This window comes from Odocoileus virginianus, chromosome 25 (assembly GCF_023699985.2).
Source record: "Odocoileus virginianus isolate 20LAN1187 ecotype Illinois chromosome 25, Ovbor_1.2, whole genome shotgun sequence".
Taxonomy (NCBI): domain Eukaryota; kingdom Metazoa; phylum Chordata; class Mammalia; order Artiodactyla; family Cervidae; genus Odocoileus; species Odocoileus virginianus.
In genome coordinates, this window is record NC_069698.1 from 19811469 (window position 1) to 19835413 (window position 23945).

General features: G+C 38.2%; 1 long non-coding RNA gene across 1 annotated transcript in view; it reads left to right on the forward strand.

The window, feature by feature from the left end:
- The first annotated feature begins 1329 nt into the window (after nucleotides 1-1329).
- LOC110137073 (uncharacterized) overlaps nucleotides 1330-23945 on the forward strand; it is a 42017-nt gene continuing 19401 nt past the window's right edge. The window contains exon 1 of the long non-coding RNA XR_002313841.2: nucleotides 1330-1496. This is a non-coding gene — a long non-coding RNA (uncharacterized lncRNA). The remainder of the gene's footprint in view (nucleotides 1497-23945) is intronic.

A 23945-nucleotide genomic window follows, 5' to 3' on the forward strand; every position in this document is an offset into this window, starting at 1 on the left:
ACCACAAAATTGGTATAGTAAAAAATGTACAGGTTTTGTACCACAGAGATAAGAGTTCACTTCTGAACTCTATGTTGTAACCTTCAGCATATCACTTCTTTTCTCTGCATCTTAATTTTTTCATTTGTAAAACAATACCAATTTTCAGCTTTGTTGAGATCATTTCTATAGTGCTTGACACGTGGTAGACTTAAAAAATTGGTAGGTCTTATTATGGCCTTTTAATCAGAGACTTATGCTATAATTAATCATTCATATATGACTTTGGAAAGAGTTTCCCTGATAGCTCATTGGTAAAGAAGCTGCCTATCAAAGCAGGAGAGGACAGGAAGAACCCCTGGAGAAGGAAATGGCAACCCACTCCAGTATTGGAAATTCTCTTGACTGGGAAATTCCATGTGCAGAGGAGCCTGGCAGGCTAGGTCCATGGGATTGCAAAGAGTCAGAGATGACTGAGTATGAACATGAACATGAAAGATCTTGGAAAAATAGTTCAGTTCAGTCGCTCAGTCATGTCCAACTCTTTGCAACCCTATGGACTGCAGCACACCAGGCCTCCCTGTCCATCACCAAGTCCCGGAGTTTACCCAAACTCATGTCCATTGAGTCAGTGATGCCATCCAACCACCTCATCCTCTGTTGTCCCCTTCTCCTCCTGCCTTCACTCTTTCCCAGCATCAGAGTCTTTTCAAATGAGTCAGTTCTTGTATCAGGTGACCAAAATATTGGAGTTTCAGCTTCAACATCAGTCTTTCCAATGAATATTCAGTACTGATTTCCTTTAGGATTGACTGGTTGGAAAAAAACTCATTCCTAACTTCAGTTTTTACAGCAAGGAGAACAAATTGGATATATTAAGAACACCTGGAATACAGAGCTGGTTGTACAGATTCAATGAGAATATGGACAAATCAACCCAGCAAATAATTTTATCACACAATCCAGAAAAGGAAAAAAGTTATATGATGAAAGTAGAAAGTGTAGGAAATCAACTATGAAGTTCAAGGATAGGAGTATATTTTAATAACCCAGTTTTTTTGTTTGTCTGTTTGTTTTTTAGCAAAGGAAAGCCTTATTCTCTAATTAGAGAATGGACAATTACGAGGTCCGGCTCTAGAGCAGCTGCAGCACACATCTCCTGCCAGCTTGGACCAGGCTGCTTTAGAGGGACCTCATATGGCAGCCTGCTCCAGTGTTCTTGCCTGGACACGACTGAAGCGATATTGCAGCAGCAACGGGGAGGGGCTGGAGTTCTCGCGGGACTGTGCTGCTCTCGCTCCAAACCACTGGGCCGAAGGACTAGTCTCTGCACACGGCCCGCCGCCACCATCTTGAATTGAGTGTTGGTTGCGGTGCTTCTGTTAAAGGTCTGAGCTGAGGTGTCAGCGCAGCCGTTTCACACTGGGAATTCTGGTCTAAAGTGCCAGGTGCAAGTCTTCTGCATGCTGCACCCTATGAGCAAGTGAAACAGGACTAAACCCAAGTGGGGGGAAAAGGTTAGCTTTGATTTTATTACCTTTTCTATTTTTATTTCTCAAGAAATATTAGTAATCCAGTTTTTATTACACAGTGTATTTCAAACAAATCACGTACTTTTTTCCTCCTTGACTTTTCTACTGGTCTAATACTCTTTACCCATTTTTCATGCAAAGAAAAAAGAGGAAAGGCAGAGATTGAGATCATGCTTATATAAGCCATGTGTGAGAATATTCCATTGCATAGTAAAGCTAAATTTGCACCATTGAGGAGAAAAAATGAAGCATTGTAAGTTGTCTCTCTAGACTAACGAGGTTTGGATTTTCAATATGTTTCACTCCCCAAAATTTAGAGCCAGAAAATCTAAGATCCTTACTTGCTGTTTCAAGAGCAAAATTCCACAAGCAAAATGTTAGAGATATAAACTTCTTTTATCCAGATGTAAAAGATAACTTTGAATTGCTTTTCTCTTTTTCCTCCTTCTATTTTTTCTTCCCTTGTAATTGTGCTAGTATTTCTCTGCTTTTATGTTTTGAAAATATCATTCCACTGATCCATACAGTTAAAAAGTTACTTGGTAACTATTCCTTCACTATATATTCAAATAGCACGGGGAGAAATACTGTACATGAAGATAGAGGAAGTATTTCTAGACTTTCAGAGATCAGTGGGTTGAAACTGAGTGATCCCTGCATCTACGCGGCATGAAAATGCCTCTAAGCTGAACAGATCTTCTAAGTGCACTTGAGGGAATTCATTCTGCTCAGGACTCAGTCATGCTTTCCTACCAATTAAGATGATAGACTGTATGTTTAATAAGTTTTTCAATTGTGAAAGAAGATGTATGTTGTGAAACAACAAATCACTAGGGTGTGTTTTTATTATATTATAAAAACCTTTAAAACCCCGAGTGACAATAGGAAATGGCTTTTTGCCGTAATTATTTTGAAGTTGTGCTACTTTCATTTTTCTTGGTTGGCACACGGTAGTATTTATACTTGACTTAACCTGTGGGCCATTTCTCAGCAGGAGGAGGCTTACACAGCCGTGAGTGCAACCTTTAATGGGAAGATATCATCAGCAACATTATTAGTATCATTTATATAGTGTAATAAATAATGCTTATTTCTAAACTGATGTCAGCAGAGAGAATCCCTGCCTTGAGGATCTAGCTGTAGGATCCCGTTATTCTTAGAGATTGTATTTGTAAATGGTTTGGGTCAAGTCAGGCAAATATATCTGTGTTTATCTTTCTGACTTAAGTGTCTTGTAGCCACCTACTTGACTGACGTACGCTGAGTAAACTGAATGGAATCCACTCTTTTTGAATTTCCCAAACTCACTAAGAATGAGGGCTAATTCTGATTGTTCATGAATGATCATAGTTCACAATCTGGAGTTTCACCATATGGTTTGTTTTCCATCCCATAACCACTGCGAGAGTGCATGGGGGTGCATGAATAATTAGCCTGGGAGAACTAGAAACCAGACTATTTCATGCAACCTTCGTGGTTACCTTTGTTATGTGCGAAGCAGCTTCATTGATATCTGCTTTCCTGCCTCTCCTACTAGTGGATCACGTGAATACAAATTAGGAATTTTCCGCTCTCCCATTTACTGTTTGCCAACTGTATAGAATATCCTTTTTTAAACTTTGATATACATAAGAGTTGTCTGAGAATCTTTTTTAAAAAGCAAATTTTATTAAGAAAAATTAACTTCTGAATTATATTCTGATTCTTGGATTGAACCTGAGAATCTGCATTTTCAAGAAGTAAGCAGGTGATGCTGATGCAGTTGGTTTGGTGTTCACACCTTGAATAAAAGGAAAAGAATTTTAGCATCCTAGCTAAAGGTCATTTCCTGAGGATGATGCTCTCTTCAGAATGATAAAAAGGTATTTCTAAATTCTTGTGCCCCATCCCAGGGATGACTGCTAGCTCACAGCTTCTCTTTGCTGTCCCTTCTTTTCCACCACTCATCTCTTTCTGTTTTCCCTCCTTCCTTCCCCTCGGCACCCCTTCCCCCACAACCTGAAAACACAGTGAATCATTCTTCCTTTAGTTCTGAGCTAAGCTGATTTTGCAGATGTCTTGAGTTTTGTTGGGACACATTTTCCCTTTCTTAAACAAAAAACACCAGGGAAGATCAGGGCAATGCACAGGGCAGAGAGAGGTTTATTTGAACAATGTCCTTTTGTTTGGTTTTCTGATAGAACACCAGGTTTATCAGAATTAATGCAGTCAGGGCTAGCACAAAGCCTTCCCCTTTTAGGGGAAGATTTTGCTTAGCAGCAAGGAAATCAGCTGTGCGGAGTGAACAATGTTTTATTTGATCAACAGATGGCAGTAGCAGTCTCTCTTTTTCTGTTGCAGTAATCAGAAAATTGAAACTAACTTGCTCCTGAGAGCCTTCTAAGAGCACTCATCAACATTTTTTAGGTTCTTTGAGCTCCTGGCTGATTTCAAAATGTTATCTCACTCTTTGAGCACTGGACCACTTAATCACTCTTACAAAATGTAACCCTATTTTCAGGAGACATGCTACCTACCCAATCCATATTTGCCTAATTCAAATGGAAAACCAGGAGACCATGACTGTCTCATTTCCAATATGCATAATTTTTTATTTTACGCATCTGAAAATTTTAGCTACACTAAAAATACAGCTTTAAAAAAGAATTCATATTTTTGAAAATTACATATGCTTTCAAATGAGTCAGTGTAAATCATTTCACCAGTCTCCGTCAAGATCCAAGCTTTAGAGCTATGCAGTTGTACATGTCAAATATATCAAATGTGTTTCTATCTATAGTGTCTCTGAGAATATTTATTACTTTTGTTAGTATATTTGGTAAGATGTGTATCTACTAAAGCCTGCTCAATAATCCTTTTTACAAACAATCTCCTTACTACTGGGCAGAACTTCTTATAGAATTTCAATTAAGAGATACAGAAAAAATACTTTGATCCTCAGTGTGAAAAACTACACATAATTTACTGCTCATTCTAGAATTATAAACATTTATATATGTGTAACTGTTTCCCATTTAACAGCTACCATTTAACTATAACATGTCTGAGCATCATAATTTAACTGATAATCTTAAATTTAAACTCAGAATATCATTGATACATTTTGATTCTATCCGTAGTGATAAAATGAATTTTTATAATTCGCACTGATACTGTCCTTCCTTGATACCTGTTCTAACTTCTGGTTAAAGCTCAGGGTTTGAAAGTTTGTGTTCCAGCTTTTGCCATGGCTTCATTTCACTCACCTGTTTTAAAGGTGTCTCAGACGGTAAAAAATCTACCTGCAATGAAGGAGACCTGGGTTTGATCCCTGGGTTGGGAAGATCCCCTGGAGAAGGAAATGGCAACCCACTCCAGTGTTCTTGCCTGAAAAATCTCCCAGACAGAGGAGCCAGGCAGGCTACAGTCCTTGCGGTTGCAGAGAGTCAGACACATGTGAATGACTAACACACTTTGCTTTTAGACACTTAATCTCTTATGTTCATACCATGTAAATGTTTAAAAATGAATTTATAGAAAAATTGAATGTTTTCCTCTAAGATTGTGAACAAGGCAAGAATGTTACTTTTCACCCCTCACTCAATATAGTACTGAAAGTTCAAACCACTGTGAAAAGGCAAGAAAATGAAATAAAAAGGCATACAGACGCCTTTTTAAAGGCAGAAGAAATAAGATTGTCTCTATTTTTCCAGTGCTATGGTTGTCTACTTAGAAATCCCAAGGATACTACAAATATACTCCTAGAAGTACAAAGGGAGGGAGTTCAGCAAGTTACAGGATTTGAGAGCAACACATATTTATATGTCCTACAATGAGTATGTAAAAAACAAAATTAAAGGCTTAGTATCATTTACAATTGCCCCAAGAGCAATAAAATATTAGGTATAAGTTCAAAAAAAATACAAGAAGTGCTATTTCATCTGTTGGTCAAAATGCAATGAAAGAAATCCCAAGAAGACCTGAATAAATGGAGAGGCATATCATATTCACGGATTACAAAATTCAGCATAATAAGATGTCAAATTATTTCTAAATTGGTTCATAGTTTGGTACAATTCTCCTAAATATCAAAACACGGCTTTTTGCAGACACAGAGAGGCTTATTCTAAAATTTACATAGAATGGCACAAAGATTAGAATAACTAAAACAGTCTTGGAAAAGAAAAATAAAGTGAGAGAAATCATTCTATCTGATATTAGAACAATATATAGCTTCAGAAGTCAAGACTGTGTAACACTGAGGGAAGGATAGACACATACATCTATGGAAATGATAGAGAAACCTGAAATATGCCCACAAAAATATGCTACACTGTTGGAAAAACTGTGAAACAATTCAATGAAGGAATAATTCAACATCATAGGCAAAGAAATGAACCTCAAACTAACATTCATACATTGTACCAAAAATTAAACCAAAATGAACCATAAACTTAAACGTAAGATAGAAAACTTTTAGAAAAATTAGGTGAAAATCTTTGAGATTTTGAGCTTAACACTGAGGTTTTACACTTGATATCCAAGCGTGAACCATAAAAGGAACGTTTGATACACTGGAATTTATATAAAAAAATTTTTTGTCTGCAAAGGATACTGTAAACAAACTAATAAGCCTGTGAAGAAAAAAATTGCAAACCACACACCTGACAAAGTACTAGAATGTTAAATATATAAAAAGCTAAAAAAACTTAGTAGTAAAAGCACAAACAATCCATTTAGAACATGGGCAAAACCAATGAACAGGCATTTCACTGGATAGGATATATGTAGATGGAAATAAACACATAAGAATTTATTAAATATAATTAGCAATTGTTGTTTAATTGCTAAGTCATGTCAAAGTCTTTGTGACCCCATGGACTGTAGCCTGCCAGACTCCTTGGTCCATGGGATTTCCCAAACAGGAATACTGGAGTGGGTTGCCATTTCCTTCTCCAAGGGACCTTCCTGCCCCAGGAATTGAACCCGTGTCTCTTGTGTCTTATGAATTGTAGGTGGATTCTTTACCACTGAGCTACCTACTCCAAAAAAGTGTTTCTGTGTTATGTTCCTTTTACAAAATTATCAGATGTCTATTATGTATTATACTGATGTTATCACCAAACCAAGAAACAAATATAGAGTTACTTGCAGTCCACATAAGGTAATTTAAGTAAAAAATGTTTCTTCAATAAAAATATCTTTCTACCATTCTACTCTTATTCTTAAAATCCTACCATTCAGTTTATCACTTTAATTATAGCACTAAAGTCCCCTCTAAGAAAATAATGTCCTCAGAAGTGTTATTTGTCCCTTATGTACTTACTACTTGGAAGGGTAATATAACAAACCAGCAATGAATAAGTATTCTCAGAAGGATTTTTTATGCCAAAAAAGTAGGATCTTAAATAAGTCATTCATAGGGCAGATAAGTTTTGATTCAAAAAAGGAGTCAAAAGAGAAGTATAAGGGATCAATGTGAAGACTTCAGAATTTTTATTCTCAAAATGTTATCCTTAACTTTAAGATTATAAGTCATTTATTTGATTCATAAAGGTCAATAAAGAAAAATTCCGTAGAATTTCACTTGTTTGTACTATCAAGAGTAACATACTTACTCTTAAGGACAATTAAGGGAGACATGTTCAACTCAGGGGGATAATGACTGGTCTTCAAGATAAGGTTACCAATTATCTTGCAAAGTTCCTATTATAGACATGGATAATTGCAACTAATGGTTTTCTGGAAGCACATTGTTTCTTGAATTGCATTGATCTTTGGTTGGTTTGGGTCCTTTTTATCTTAGTCTTATGTGTATGTGTGTGTGTGTGCATGTGTGTGTGTAAGTTGCAGTGAGCTTAGCTTCTTCATTATCAGTTTAATTTGTTGTAGATAGCTGTTTATATAACAATAGAGGGTAAGCACTGCCTATTTTTGGCTTTTAATTTAACAATTAAAATTTAAGACTTGTATACCTTGTCATTAAAATATGAATCATTCATACATCTACTGCTAGGGCAAATTGATATATCATCTATTCCTTTCTTGGAATTTGAGTCCTTTAACCTAAAACATACTATAAAAATAAGTAAAACGAAATTCTTGGTGTTTTTTGAAAGTATATACAGGATACAGTCTCACAAACTGAAATTATGCATCTGTGCCCAAATTCTTCACTTGTAAACTGAGTAACTTTTAAGTAAACAAACAAATACATTGAAATATATTGTAAGGAACAAGTTTGTTGCTAGTTCTTTATTTTTTATCCTTTTTGGTTTTATTGGAGAATGGGAACGTGGAATGGGAACATGGGGCAGGCACATCTCAGGATCCTTTAGTGCCCTTCAGTGAATACTGGTCTATGTTTCTGAGACTTTTCTGACCCAGGAAGCCAGAAGACCGCACAAAGGTACAGAGATTCAGAGAAAAGGGGGAAGAGGGTAAACCCTGCAAAAGGGAAGACTGCTAAAGACAAACATGGTAGATCTCCCAGTTAGCAGAGGTGTTGGCCCTATTCACCTCATGCAAATCTTTCACAATTTATTATATTCTACTTTTGGCTTTTATTTAAACGTTAAGTTTGTGCATTAGAATGTGAGATAGTCTGTGGCTATAGAGAAAGCAGATTTACAGTCCAGATCAGGAAAGTTTAAATGGATATTGATGGGAGAAGATGCTGTAAAACACATTTAGGATTGAATACTACATGATACATTAGAGTAAAAATTGTGTGCATATATGTACATAACTCTAAAGTCTTTTATGTGTACACACACACACACACAGAGGAAACTTTATCAGCATGACTGCTATCAATTCTAGAACCATGTTGCTTGGGGTCACTAAGGACTTTTAGTTCTCAAGCATATTCCATGTGTATTCTGACTTTTAACTCTGATCCCACAAGTAGTGAATCCCCGTGGAAATGGATTGAGAAAGGGAACATATTCAGCAATAATTTTTCTTGTAAAATTTCCATTTGTCAAAGGTAGAAGTAACTACATTATAAAATTTGCCTTGTTTTAGAAACTATTCAATATTTTTATATTGGCATTTTTATATCTGCTTAACAAAAATATAGTGTTTATTAATGAGTAAGATAAAAAAGATATTTTTAAAAAATAAATGGTGCTTAAGATTTATAGAAGTTTCTTGCTACCAGTAGACTTAAATTTGAAGGTTTCTGCCATACCGAAGAATTTTCAAGAGCAGTGCATTTTGTTAAAAGATGTGGAAATTTAACTATGATGTCAGCTTAACATCTATAATGGTAATTAGAAAAAATAAAATGAAGGTAATTATGGGGAAAGAAAGCCACATGGGGAACTGAGTAGGCTGAGATGAAATTAAGTCTTCCCCTGTCATTTTCTATTTTTTCTTTTTGGGGTAGGAAAAGTGCAAGAAAGTAGATGAGAAAAATTATAACTCTTTATTAATTGACAGCTAATAGGTGCTTTCATTCTAATTGCACATAAGCTAAATTAAACTGGAAATATTAAGAGGATTTTCATTTAATTTGTTAGAAGAATTCTAAATCAAATGATTTTAGGAGAGCATATGAATTTGTGTAGCAGTTCATTAGGGTTATCATTTGGAAAGGAAGAAAGATGGAAGGGAGGAAGGAAAAGAGGCGAGGAAAGAAGGAAAGGAAGAAAGAGAGGGAGGGAAGAGGATGATTAGCAGAAAATGGATACAGGAGAGTGTGCAAGCCTTCCTTAGAGTATTGTGTCTTTCCTCAGGCATTAATATCCAAGAGCAACAATGTGATTTTTACACTATATTTACACACTATAGAAAGATTCTCTCTGCATCACAGAATTAACAAAAGATCATCTATAGTAAAGTGCCTCCTCCAGTGGACCACATTTTGTCAGAACTCTTCACTGTGACCTCTCCAACTTGGGTGGGTCATAGCTTCATTGAGTTATGCAAGCTGCTTTGCCACAACAAGGCTGTGATCCACTGGAGAGGGAAATGGCAACCCACTCCAATATTCTTGCCATGAGAACCCCTTGAACAGTATGAAAAGGCAAAACCATATGAAACCAGAAGATGAGCCCCCCAAGGTCAGAAGGTGTCCAGTATGCTACTGGGGAAGAGGAGAAGGCAATTGCTAATTGATCCAAAAGGAATGAAGAGGCTGGGCTAAAGCAGAAAAAGTGTTCAGCCATGGATGTGTCTGGTGGTGAAAGTAAATTCTGATGCTGTAAAGAACAATATTGCACAGGAATCTGGAATGTTGGGTCCATGAATTGGACATGGCCAAACAGCAACTTGCAAGATTGAATGAACATGGACATTTTAGGAACAGTGAACTAAAATGGGTGGGAATGGGTGAGTTTAATCCAGATGACCATTATATCTACTACTATGGGCAAGAACCCCTTAGAAGAAATGGAGTATTCTTCATAGTCAACAAAAGAGTCCAAAATGCAGTACTTGGGTGCAATCTTAAAAGCAACAGAATGGTCTTGGTTCATTTCCAAGGCAAACCATTCAAAATCACAGTAATCCAAGCTTATGCCGCAGACAAGGATATTGAAGAAGCTGAAGTTGACCAGTTCTGTGGAGACCTATAGCACCTTCTAGAACTAACACCAAAAAAGATGTCCTTTTAATTATAGGGGATTGGAATGCAAAAGTAGGGAGTCAAATGGTACCCGAAATAATAGTCATGTTTGACACTGGAGTACAAAATGAAGCAGGGCAAAGGCTAACAGAATTTGTGAAGAGAACATGCTGGTCATAGCAAACATCTTTTTCCAACAACCCAAGAGATAGCTTTACACATGGACATTACCAGATGATCTGTACAAAAGTCAGATTGATTATGTTCTTTGCAGCTGAACATGGAGAATTTAGTCAGCAAAAACAGGGCCTGGAGCTGACTGTGGTTCAGACCATGAACTCATTGTTGCAAAATTCAGGGTTAAATTAAAGGAAGTAGGGAAAACCACTAGGCCCATTAAGTATGACCTACATCAAATCCCTCATGATTATACAGTGGAGGTGATGAATAGATTCATGGGATTAGATCTGGTAGACAGAGTGCCTGAAAATTATGGACAGAAGTTCATAGCATTGTATAGGAGGCAGTGACAAAAACCATCCCAAGGAAAAAGAAATGCAAGAAGGCAAAGTGTTTAGTCTGGGGAGGCTTTATAAATAGCCAAGGAAGGAAGAGAAGCGGAAGGAAAGAAAGGAAGGGAAAGGTATAACGAACTGAATGCAGAGTTCCAGAGAACAGCAAGGAAAGATAGAAAGGCCTTATAAAATGAAAAATGAATAGAAATACATGAAAACAATAGAATGGGAAAGACTTAAGAGCACTACAAGAAAATTGGAGATATCAAGGGAACATTTCATGCAAAGATGGGCATGATAAAGGACAGAAACTGTAAGGACCTAACACAAGCAGAAGAGATTAAGAACAGATGGCAAGAATACACAAAAATACTATATAAGAAAGGTCTTAATGACCCGGATAACAACAATGATGTGGTTGCACACCTAGAGCCGGATGTCTTAGAGTGTGAAGTCAAGTGGGCCTTAGGCAACATTACTATGAACAAAGCTAGTGGAGGTGATGGAATTCCAGCCAGGTTATTTAATATCCTAAAGATGATACTTTTAAAGTGCTTCAGTCAATATGTCAGCAAATCTAGAAATTTCAGCAGTGGCCACAGGACTGGAAAAGGTCAATTTTCATTCCAATCCTGAAGAAGGGCAATGCCAAAGAATGTTCAAGCTCCTCTACAATTGCACTCATTTCACATTCTGGAAAGGTTATACTCAAAATCCTTCAAGCTAGGCTTCAGCAGTATGTGAACTGAGAACTTCTAGATGTACAAACTGGATTTAGAAAAGGCAGAGGAACTAGAGATCACATTGCCAAAAATCATTAGATCATGGAGAAAGCAAGGAATTCCAGAAAAACATATACTTCTGCTTCATTGACTACACTAAAGCCATTGACTGTGTGGATTATAACAAGCTGCTGAAAATTCTTCAAGAGATGGGAATACTAGGCCATCTTACTTGTTTCCTGAGAAACCTGTATACAGGTCAAGAAGCAACAGTTAGAATCAGACATGGAAAAACTGACTGATTCCAGATTGAGAAAGGAGTATGTCAAGGCTGAATATTGTCACCCTGAGAGTACTTCATGCTAAGTGCTAGGCTGGAGGAATCACAAGCTGGAATCAAGATTGCCAGGAAAAATATCAACAACCTCAGATATGCATATGATACCACTCTAATGGCAGAAATTGAAGAAGAACTAAAGAGCCTCATGATAAGGATGAAAGAGGACAGTGAAAAAGCAGGCTTAAAATTCAACATTCAAAAAAACTAAGTTCATGGCATCTGGTCCCATCCTTCATGGCAAATAGAAGGGGAAAAAGTGGAAGCAGTGACAGATTTTATTTTCTTGGGCTCTTAAAATCACTGTAGATGGTGACCATAGCCATGAAATTAAAAGACACTTGCTTCTTGGGAGGGAAATTATGACAAACCTAGACAGCATATTAAAAAGCGGAGACATCACTTTGCTGACAAAGTCTGTCTAGTCAAAGCTATTGTTTTTCCACTAGTCTTGTATGGATGTGAGAGGTGAACTATAAACAAGGTTAAGAGCCAAAGAATTGATGCTTTTGAATTGTGGTGCTGGAGAAGACTCTTGAGAGTCCCTTTGACAGCAGGGAGATCAAACCAGTCAATCCTAAAGGAAATCAACCCTGAACATTCATTGGAAGGACTGATGCTGAAGGTGAAGCTCCAACACTTTGGCCACCTGATGCGAGGAGGTGACTCACTGTAAAAGACCCCAATGGTGGGAAGGATTGAGGGCTGGAGGAGAAGTGGGTGGCAGAGTATGAGATGGTTAGATATTATCACAGACTCGATGGATATGAATTTAAGCAAGCTCCAAAGGATTGTGGAGGACAGAGGAGCCTGGCATGCTGCAGTCCATGGGGTCAGAAAGAGAGGGAGTGACTGGAACCATAGTAACAGTAAGTAATGAGTGGTAGAGATGATTGTTTTAATGATTTATCTTTCTGTATAAAATGTAAAATTGTAGTGAGATAGGAACTACTTGTGACAGCATCTTATCAATGAGATGTCCTAGGAGAATATATTGATTTGCTTATTTCAGGGAAAGAAACTGCCGAGATCCTTTACCTTTGAGCAGATCATTATGGCCCTTATTAATTATGCCATCCAGACCGGGGGAACTGCATTAGAGTGATGTGTGAAAGAGTCTTTGTTTTACAAAACAGCCTGTAATGTCCATATTTAGGGCTCTGTGGATACGGCCATTCATTCACATGAGGAACCTGGAGATGGAATTATTCCCTGTATCCCCTTCTTCCTCCTGCCAGCCACACACATAAACACCTCAGGACAGCTGAGGAAGATGGTACTTGTGGTCTGGACCTAGTACCATGTCAGAAGAGAAAGAAGTGTGAGGGGATTCTGGGTTCAGATTGAACCTTTCCAAAATCACCTTGCATCCTAAAGAGGTAGGGGCAGGAACCAAAAATGTTCCTTTTTAGGAATTATAAAAATGTGACTCATGACTGTTAAGGGTCTGGATCCAGCTTGACAGTGCATAATTCATACACATTTGCTTCTCTAACAATTTCTGTAGCTGGTCAATGGCCTGCCCCTGTCTCTCAGAGGATGCCTTATGCCATGTAAACTTAGGCAGTGGAATGAAAGACTTGGATGACCCTTGTCAATCAGTGTGAGAGCTCTCCCCATTGACAGGAAACACATAAAACATGTAGGTCCGCTACCCTAGGTAGTGTGACCTAGGTGGTGTGACTTTGGGGCCAACATTTTGCTCTTGACTCTATGTATAGAAGGGATGGGTTATTAATAACAGCGCGGAACTTCGCACTGCATTTAGAAAATGGTTAACCTGAGAGAAGCTATATCGTAACTGGGGGCAATGCAACCAAAGATGGGATTGGACCCCCAGCCGCTGCCACCTGCTCTGACATTTCTGCTTCCAGCTCTGCTGCTTCTGTGTGGTGGCTTCAGCCTTGTCCTGTATGTCCTCCTTGAGCCAGTTTCTCGACTCCATATTCCAAGCTCTGTCATGCAGGGAAACTGAGCTCCATTCTCCCATCTTTACAATTTAAGAAACAAGATCAGAGTTCTTAAGAAAGAGCTTTGCCTGACCTTGCTTGATTTGTCCTTAGATCAGGGTTTGTCACCGAGGCATATGGACATTCTGGGCCAGCTAACTGTGTGTCACGGATGGCCAGCCTGTGTGTTCTAGGAGGTTTAGCAGCACCCCTCTCTTCTACCTACTAGGTACCAGTAGCCCAGTATCTTCTGTTTGACAACATTGTTCCTTGGTTGAAAATCATTGCCTTATTCACTGTGGTCAGACATACAGGATCCCTTTATATCAGAGCAGGATGGTGAGGTGGGATTGGGAGAAAGAATAAAAATAAAAGAATAAAGAGAAAAGTTCAATTTATTGTGAACTAGGCAGCCACCACAACTTGAACCTCTGCATATCTTACATCTTCCGGTTCTACTTTAGCCATGTAGGCTCTCTCTAAGCTTTTGCATTGATACGTTCCCTAGTCTTTGTTGTCACATGGTTATTTCATTACCATGGAAAGTTATTTAAAAGGTTTGGATGAGCGAAGAATAAGAATTTGGTAAAATACTGGATAACAGTTTTTATAATATTTACCTACATTGAAACATAAGTATATTCAAGCAACTTATCTCAAATGTACAAATAACATAAAATCATTAGCCATAATTAGATTTATAGATTAATATTTTCCTTTGACAAGGAGGACAAATTATTCATTGTTTTTCTATTTTACTTAAAGAAAATCTTTTCATTGGTTAAATAAAGGGTAGTAAAGTTACGAGTAATTATGGTAACTGTGAAGGTCCTTCCCTGGTGGCTCAAATGGTAAAGAATCTGCTGCAGTTTAGGAGACCTGGGTTTGACCCCTGTGTCCAGAAGATCCCCTGGGAAAGGGAATGGCAACCCACTCCAGTATTCTTGCCTGGAGAATCCCATGGACAGAGAAGCCTGGCAGGCTACAGTCTATGGGATCACAAAGAGTCAGACACAACTGAGCAACTAACACTATTATAATTTTGAAGGTCAAGTTGATAATTTTGAATGTTTCACAGGATAAATATCTATGTGGTTATCTATAACTAAAGAAGCTCATATGTCATTCACGTATTATTTCACATGTTAGGTTTATTTATTGAGTTCATTTCCAAGATTCTTCTTGATTCCTTTTTCACAGATACTGCAATTAAATCTTAAGAAACTACGCCATATCATTGTAGAGTATCTATTCATTAGGCCTTGCAAATGTGGACATATTAAGGCAGAAAAAATGTAAACATGAGAGTTCTGGCTGACTGACTTTATAGAATCAAACAAAAAAATCTCTCCCACCCAAGAAGTCCTCAGAAAATGATCAGAGCATGTGTTTTGTCCTTGAAATTTTTGCTATTCTTTTGATTTATAAGCAGTCTAAAGAAGAATCCTATAAATTAAAACATATACTCCTGCATCTTAATTTTTATACAGAACCCAGTGGTAGATTTACAGTCATTCAAGACCTACTTCATCATAATTAAATTGTACTTGTCAGCTTTTTATTGCTATTCTTAGAGATAAATCCTTATCTTAGAGGTTCCCACAGTGATTGTCATCATGGCCTCTTGCTTTCATCATGGAGAGGGGATTCTGACAGAATCATAACTCCTGCAGATTTTGTATGACATACCTTCAGCTTCATTTATCACAAAACAGTTATTTTGTTATCTAAAAACGTTCTGATTGTTCATTTTTTCAAAGTTTTTCAGAGCTTTTCCCCCCCATTCTATTTCACTTCCTCTGTCCCTTTTATTCTTTCCTTTTTCTTCTAGCAAAAAAAAAAAAAAAAAGTTTATTTTGTTTGACCTTGTTTATAATCACAGAACTTCCTATTCCACTGTGTTTAATGGAAGTTTGCCTCCATATTACTCATTAGAGAGTAATTAATATTCTTGCTGTAAATGTGAAGGTCTCTGATGTAGAAAAGTATCCTTTATCTCTAACCTGCCTATCCCAAAATTAAAACTACATATGCTGTCCTTTCATTCTCTTTCCCCCTATTTATTAGACTTCTAATAAAATTTAGATATAATTTTTCCAAAACATCTCATGCCATAATCATTAACTGAGGGGAATCAAAAAATATTTTGTTGGTGGTGGTTTTTAATCTGTTTTTATGAAGCAAAAATATTTTATAAGATTTATGAAATGATTCTTGTTTATTTTATGCATATAGGAGTTAGTTATATATCAATCTTAAAACTAAGGGAAAAATGTATAGTAAATATGACAGATAAAAGGGATAATTTTAACATATTGATAAAAAAACACTGAAGTTACAATAAATGAGGGAAAAAATATAAAAATATTGAGAGACAACTTACATAAATGTCCAGAATACCTCATCAATTTTAAAATTTAATGAAAATCTGAACAGTTAAATGTCATATTGATGTTTAAATTAACAAATATTTTAAAAATCAGAACAGGTAAATATCAATACAAATATTTTATATTAGTAAATATTTTGAAAATACTACTATATTATTCTCCCATTCTGCTTTAACAAAGCACCACAAACTGGATGGCTTGAAACAAAATAAATGTATATTTCCACAGTTCAACAAAATAGAAGTCTGAAATCAAAGCAATGATAGGGTCATGCTCCCTTGGAGAGCCGACTGATTAGAAAAGACTCTGATGCTGGGAAAGTTGAGGGCAGGAGGAGAAGGGGACAACAGAGGATAAGATGGTTGGATAGCATCACTGACTTAATACACATGAGTTTGAGCAAGCTCTGGGAGATGGGTAAAGACAAGGAAGCCTGGCTTGCTGCAGTCCATGGGGTCGCAAAGGGTCAGACGTGACTGAGCAACTGAATAACAACAGCCCTTGAAGAGAGAATCCTTTTTTCTCTCCCAGCTTCTGATAACCCCAGGCCTTCTTTATGTTATGGCACTGTAACTCCAATCTGTGCCTCTATCTTTGCATGGCCATCTTTCCTCTGTCTATGTCTCTTCTCTTCTTATAAGAATACACATCACATTGAATCAGGGTCCACCCTAGTTCAATATAACTTCATAGGTGGCACTTGTGGTAAAGAACCTGCCTGCCAATGCAGTAGACATAAGAGATGCAAGTTTGATTCCTGAGTCAGGAAGATCCCCTGGAGGAGTGTATGGCAAAGCAAAAGAATTCCAGAAAAACACCTACTTCTGCTTCAGTAACTATGCTAAATTCTTTGACTGTGTGGATCACAGCAAACTGTGGAAAATTCTTCAAGAGATGGGAATACTAGACCACCTGACCTGCCTCCTTAAAAGTTTGTCTGCAGCTCAAGAAGCAAAAGTTAGAACCAGATGTGGAATAACAGACTGGTTGCAAATCGGGAAAGGAGTACATCAAGGCTCTATATTGTCACCCTGCTTATTTAACTTATATGCAGAGTCCATTATGTGGAATGCCAGGCTGGATGAAGCACAAGCTGGAATCAAGATTGCTGGGAAAAATATCAATAACCTCAGATATGGAGATGACATCACCCTTAAGGAAGAAAGCAAAGAGGAACTAAGGAGTTTCTTGATGAAAGTGAAAGAGGAGGGTGAATAAGCTGGCTTAAAACTCAACATTCAAAAATTGAAGATCATGACATCTGGTCTCATCACTTCATGGCAAATAGATGGGGAAACAATGGAAACAATGACAGACTTTATTTTCTTGGGCTTCAAAATCATTGCAGATGGTGACTGCAGCCATGAAATTATAAGATGCTTGCTCCGTGGAGGAAGAGTTATGATCAACCCAGACAGCATATTAAAAAGCAGAGACATAACTTTGCCGACAAAGGTCCATCTAGTCAAAGCTATGGTTTTTCCAGTAGTCAGGTATGAATGTGAGAGTTGGACCATAAAGAAAGCTGAGCGCTGAAGAATTGGTGCTTTTGAACTGTGGTGTTGGAGAAGACTCTTGAGAGTCCCTTGGACTGCACGGAGATCAAACCAGTCAATCGGAAAGGAAATCAGTCCTGAATATTCATTGGAAGGACTGATGCTGTAGCCACCTGATGCAAAAAACTGACTTATTAGGAAAGACCCTGTTGTTGGGAAAGATTGAAGTCAGGGGGAGAAGGGGACCACAGAGGACAAGATGGTTGGATGGCATCACCAACTCAATGGACATGAGTTTGAGCAAGCTCTGGGAGATGGTAAAGGACAGGGAAGCCTGGCGTGCTGCAGTCCATGCAGTTGCAAAGAATCAGACATGACTGAGTGACTGAAGAATAGCAACAACGCCAATAAACCGTCTCATGGACAAATTTTTGTGCATGTTCAAGATTATTTCTATAAAATAAGCTTGTAGAAGTGGAATTCTTAAACCAAAACAGGAGTATTTCTAAAGCATTGACTTGTGTTGCCACACAATCTTCCAGGAAGCTCTTTACCACTGTGTATTCTTGTTGGCACGGTAGAAGAATGCTTATTACCTAATTTACTTACCAATGAAGTTTTGTTATTGATATTATATACTTGCTTTCTTTGACTTTTGGTTAATTTTATGTTAGAAATATAATCTAACTGAAGTCTTATTTCTGCTGATTGTGTAGAGCTTCTTCATCTTCGGCTGCAAAGGATATAATCAGTCTGATTTCGGTATTGACCATCTCATGATTTTCATGTGTAGAGTCGTCTCTTCAGTAGTTGAGTGTTTGCTATGACCAGTGCATTCTCTTGGCAAAACTGTTAGCAATTTATGCTTCATTTTGTACTCTAAGACCAAATTTTCCTGTTATTCCAGGCATTTTTTGATTTCCTACTTTTACATTCCAGTCCCCTATGATGAAAAGGACATCATTTTTTTTTTTTTTTTTTTTTTGGTGTAGTTCTAAAAGGTCTTGTAGGTCTTTATAGAACTATTCAACTTCAGCTTCTTCAGCATTAGTGGTTGGGGCTAGACTTGAATTACTGTGATATTGAATGGTTTGCCTTGGAAGTGAACCAAGATCATTCTGTCGTTTTTGAGACTGCATCCAAGTGCTGCATCTCGGACTCTTTTGTTGACTGTGAGTGCTACTCCACTTCTCCCAAGGGATTCTTGCCCACAGCAGTAGATATAATGGTCATTTGGATTAAATTTGCCCATTTCGGTCCATTTTAGCTCACTAATTGCTAAAATGTCAATGTTCACTCTTGCCATCTCCTGTTTGACCACTTCCAGTTTACCTTGATTCATGGACCTGAAATCCCAGGTTCCTATTCAATATTGTTCTTTACAGTTTTGGACTTTAGTTTATCATCAGACACATCCACAACTGGGTGTTATTTTTGCTTGGCTCAGCCTCTTCATTCCTTCTTGGACTATTTCTCTGCTCTTCTCCATAGCATATTGGGTTCATACCGACCTGGGGAGTTCATCTTTCAGTGTCATGTCTTTTTGCCTTTTCTTACTGTCCATGGGCTTCTCAAAGCAAGAATGCTGAAGTGGTTTGCCATTCCCTCCTCCAGTAGACCACGTTTTGTTAGAACTTTCCACCATGAGCCATCTGCCTTGGGTGGCTCTGCATGGTATGGCTCATAGTTTCTTTGAGTTAGTCAAGGCTGTGAATCATGTGATCCATTTTTTTTTTTTTCTGTTATTGTGGCTTTTATTCTGTCTGGCCCCTGATGCATAAGAATGCTTCCTGATGGGAGGTACTGGCTGTGGGGCAAACTGAGTCTTACTCTGATGGGTGGGGCCATGCTCAGTAAATCTTTAATCCAGTTTTCTGCTGATGGGTGGGGCTGTGTTTCTTCCCTGTAGTTCGGCCTAAGGCCAAATTCTACTAGGGGTAATGGTGACCTCCTTTAAAAGGACTTATGCCACCATGCTGCAGCTCCCAGGACTGTTGTATTTAGTGCCCCTGACCCCATGGCAGGCCACTGTTGAGCAGCGCCTCCGCCAGAGACTCCTGGACACTCACAGGCAAGTTTGGCTCAGTCTCTCATGTGGTCACTCCTCTCCTCCTTTCTCCTGGGTCCTGGTGTGTACAAGACTTTGTTCGTGACCTTCAAGAGTCTGTTTCCCCAGTCCTGTGGAAGTTCTACAGTCAAATCCCACTAGCCTTCAAAGTCAAGTTCCCTGAGGACGCTCAGGCTCTTCTGGATCTCCGGGTTGGGGATCTGGCAAATTGTTCTGCAGTTTGTGGGTCATTTGCTTGGCAACCTTGTGGTGGGGCCAATGGTGACCTCCTCCAAGAGGACTTATGCCACAGGCAACCCCTCCCAGGCCTGCTGCAGCCAGAGCCCCTGTCCCCACAGCAGGCCACTGCTGACACATGCCTCCGCAGGAGACACTCAGACACAGGATTATCAGTCTCTTGTTGGGTGCCTGGGTCCTGGTTCACACAAGGTTTTGTTTGCACCCTCCGAGTGTCCCTGGAGAGTATAAGATTTGATTCTAAATGCAATTTGGCCCCTCCTGCTGTCTTGTTGGGGCTTCTCCTTAGCCCTTGGACACAGGGTATCTTTTTTTGGTGGGATGCAACATTCTCCTGTCAATGGTTTTTCAGCAGCTAGTTGCAATTTTGGAGTTCTCACAGGAGAAAATGAGTGGACGTCCTTCTACTCTGCCATTTTGGATGCTATGAAATTATCTTCCTTATCCCACTTAGGAAAACCATTATTGTTGCTTTTGTTCAGTTGCTCAGTTGTGTCCGACACTTTGCGACTCTTTGCTGGAGCTAATTGCACTGAAAAATTGCAAATTAAATATTCAATAGTAAGAAATGGGTTTAATAAATAATAAGACATCCAGGTAATAAAGTGCTATATATTAATGACATGGGAAATGGGAGATAAACATTTTAAAGAGGATAAACTAAAATTACAAAACAGTATTTATAATATTGTCTCATTTTTATGTTAAAGCTAATTTATGAGTACAGAAGAGACTGTGAGTCTATAAACCAGATTTTAAGAGTGGTAAGATTGTCATGCTTTTGAGGATTAGATAAGTTAAAACAGCTTTCAATACCATACCATTTGCTTTCTCTAAGTGGTTCACTGACTCAGAAAGATTTTATTACCATTTTCATTTTGGATACATTCGTAGTATTGGAGTAGATGAATGCTTGAAGAATGTTGATATTTATAGGTGGGGAGGACCTAGAAGAAAACTTAATTTTGTTCTGTTTTCTAGAAGACACAAGGGATTCAATTACAAAGTGGGAAATTGCATGTTTATAATATTTAGCTTTTACATATAGAAAAAATACTATTTTGGCTGTTAATATAAAAAAGATAGCTTAGTTTTTAAATATTTGAAAGCTAGGAAAGGATATTTTAGAAATAAAGCAAGCCTATAAGGAAGTAAAAAAAATAAAATTACATTTAAAATATGTCAGTCTAAAAATTGCAAGATTTGGGGGTTTAGAGATTATTTGATTAAAAAGCTGATTACATATGAAAAATGTTAGGATATTTTTCTTAGAAATAACCGCAAGTTGGGTTCTGTGCAATATCATCACAACGTTGGAACTTCTTTTTCTGCTCTGTTTAATTTGTGGCTCAATTATTATAATTCCCAATATACTATACTTTGTTTTTATTCTACAGCCTTTTCTGTGTGGTCATGGTTTTAACATTGCTCTCTTGTTCCAGGACACATGAGTGCCAAATGAACTTCAATAACTCCTAAGACAGTGTTTCCCTCTTCTCATTCTCTGTTCCTTGCCCTTAACTAATGAAGATCTTTGTATAAAATCAAGAAGTTGGCTATATATATTTTAGAACAAGCCAGAAGGGGCCTCAGCAGATACCTACAACAGACTTTTATGCTCACATAAGGTTTATCTTATTTCTTCCAACAGTTGGTTTTGTGGGCAGTTTCTGTACGTTCCCTATGGTTTGTTCTTTTGGACATGTCCTGCCATAAAACTAGAACTAAGGGTGAGCCTTTGTCACTGAGCCTGTTAACCCCGACTCCTGACTTAAGACGTGCAATGGGGCTTTTGCGCTCACACAAGGCCTATAATATTGCTTTCAACAACTTGTTCTATGGCAGTCGGTCCCTTGCAGGTGGGCCTTTTCATAGGCTGCCTCATGACCTGGCAGCTGTACGCTTCTAGGTCAGCAATCCAAGAGAGAGAAATGGGAGAGGAACACTGACAGGAGGGAAGCCCCTGTCTTTTCATAACTTCATCTCAGACATGATATTCCATTGCTTCTGCCATTTTCTATTCACTAAAAGTGAATCAATAAGTCCATCCTTCACTCTCCATGAAGGAGTTACACTATGGTGTTAGTTGGGGAGGAAAGAATCATTGGAGGCTAAATCACCACCTAGTGATTGGCTGAGAAAAAAAAAAAAATCAAGTAGGTTGGATAAGCAGCTTTTAGAGATATTATTTGGATGTGGATTTCAGTGGATATGTATTTCAGGACCCAGGTAGGGGGACTGGCCAAAACAACGTGTAACTCTGGCCACAGAACCGACATTGTGAAGAAGGGCCACCATGTCCAGAAGACTGCAGGAACACTAGGAAATAAGAACCTAAGTTTAGGCCTGGGACATGGGCACATGACAAGAAGGAGTTGTGACACAGAAGTGAACTTAAAGGCCATGTGCCTCTATAAGGGAAATTTCTGCTCTACTACTGTTTCAGTTCAAAAACTGGGTAGCTAAAGGAGACATGAATCTGGGAAGCTTCATTGGCTCAGCCTGAAGAACAAGAAAAAGGCAAGGCTGATGTGAGCCACAGGACAGTGGTTCTCAAACTGCTTGGTGTCAGAATCACTTGTTAACTTAGTAAAAGTGCAAAGACCCAGATCCTGTGTTACTTCAATAAGCCTAACCTCTGTATGCTTCATTTTAATACTCCAGGTAATTCTAATAGATACGAAAGTTTGAGAACCATTGCCACAAAAGGACTTTTATGTTCCCTAAGGAGTAAGCCATTTACTGATTCATGATAATTAATTCATTAAATTAACAGATGAACACTAAACCCTGACACAGTTCATGGTAGGAATATGAATGTGCATCCTTGCAGGCAGAAATGGAGAAAAAGATGGTTATAACTAAAAGCATTCCAAAGAAAAGGCCTGTGCTTTTATGCTGGAGGAACAAATCATGGCTGGCACTGATTAATAGATTCTGCTCTCTTAGGCTGGCAATATCCAAAAGGATTTTCTTTGCCAGAAAAAACAAAATGGACACCCAAGCCAGCATCTGGAAGTTATTCTTAAAGAAATATGACATTAGCTAAAATTAGAGCGGTGGGTCAGTTTCTATTTATCCATTCATTGGTCCATGCTGATGAAAGGTTAATGCAATTTAAACTAAAATGTTCATCCTGTTTTTCATTCTCTTCCTTCTTGTTCCATCATACTTATTTCCAAATGTGTTTGACAAACATATATTGGTGGCACTTTGCTAAGACTTATATGGACTATTTGCTTAGCTGCAGAGTCATGTCCCATTCTTTGTGGCCCCGTGAACTGTAGCCTGCCAGGCTCCTCTGTCCATGAAATTTTCCAGACAAGTATACTGGAGTGGGTTGCCATTCCCTACTCCAGGGATCTTCCCAACCCAGGGATCAAACCTGCGGCTCTTGCATCTCCTGCAGTGGCAGGAAGATTCTTTACCACTAGCCTAAGAGTGGTAAATACTTTTTTTTATCACTTAAGTGAGAGACTTCAAGCATAGAACGTATGCGGTCTTTGGACCTAGAGATATCTGGCTTTAAATCCAAGTGACACCACTTACTGACTGTAAAAACTTAAGTTACTCGTCTTCTCTAAGTTCTCTATTTGTATATATGTGTGAATTAACTAATTGCTTTGAAAGATTATTATTAGAAGTGATGTAGGCAAAATGCTCGACCATAAGTGCTCAGCAAACTGAGATATTTCTGCTGCTGCTGACCGATACCTCTAATTCTGTGAGCATCAAAATACCTTAGAACCACTGTTTGTTCAGGGTCAGGTGCAGTTTATGCCCATTAGGTTGTATTTTTGATTTTCTGGGTTTTTTTTTTCTTTTTTTTTTTTAAATTTATTTTTAATTTGAGGATAATTTCTTTACAATGTTGTATTGGTTTCTGCTGTGCAGCAGTGTGAGTCAGCTGTAAGTGAACATTTATCCTGTCCTCTTGGGCCTTCTCCCAGCCCTCCCTTATCCCACCCGTCTAGGTCATCACAGCGCTGAGTGGAGCTCCCCGTGCTGTATTACAGTGGCTTCGCACCAGCTATTGATTTTACACACGGTAGTGTATTTGCAGGGAACCAATAGAGATGCGGGTATAGAGACCTGACTTGTGGAAAGAGAGGGTGGGATGAGTTAAGAGAGGTAGCGTGGGTTTCTAAGCAAGGATTGAAGTATAGTAAGTA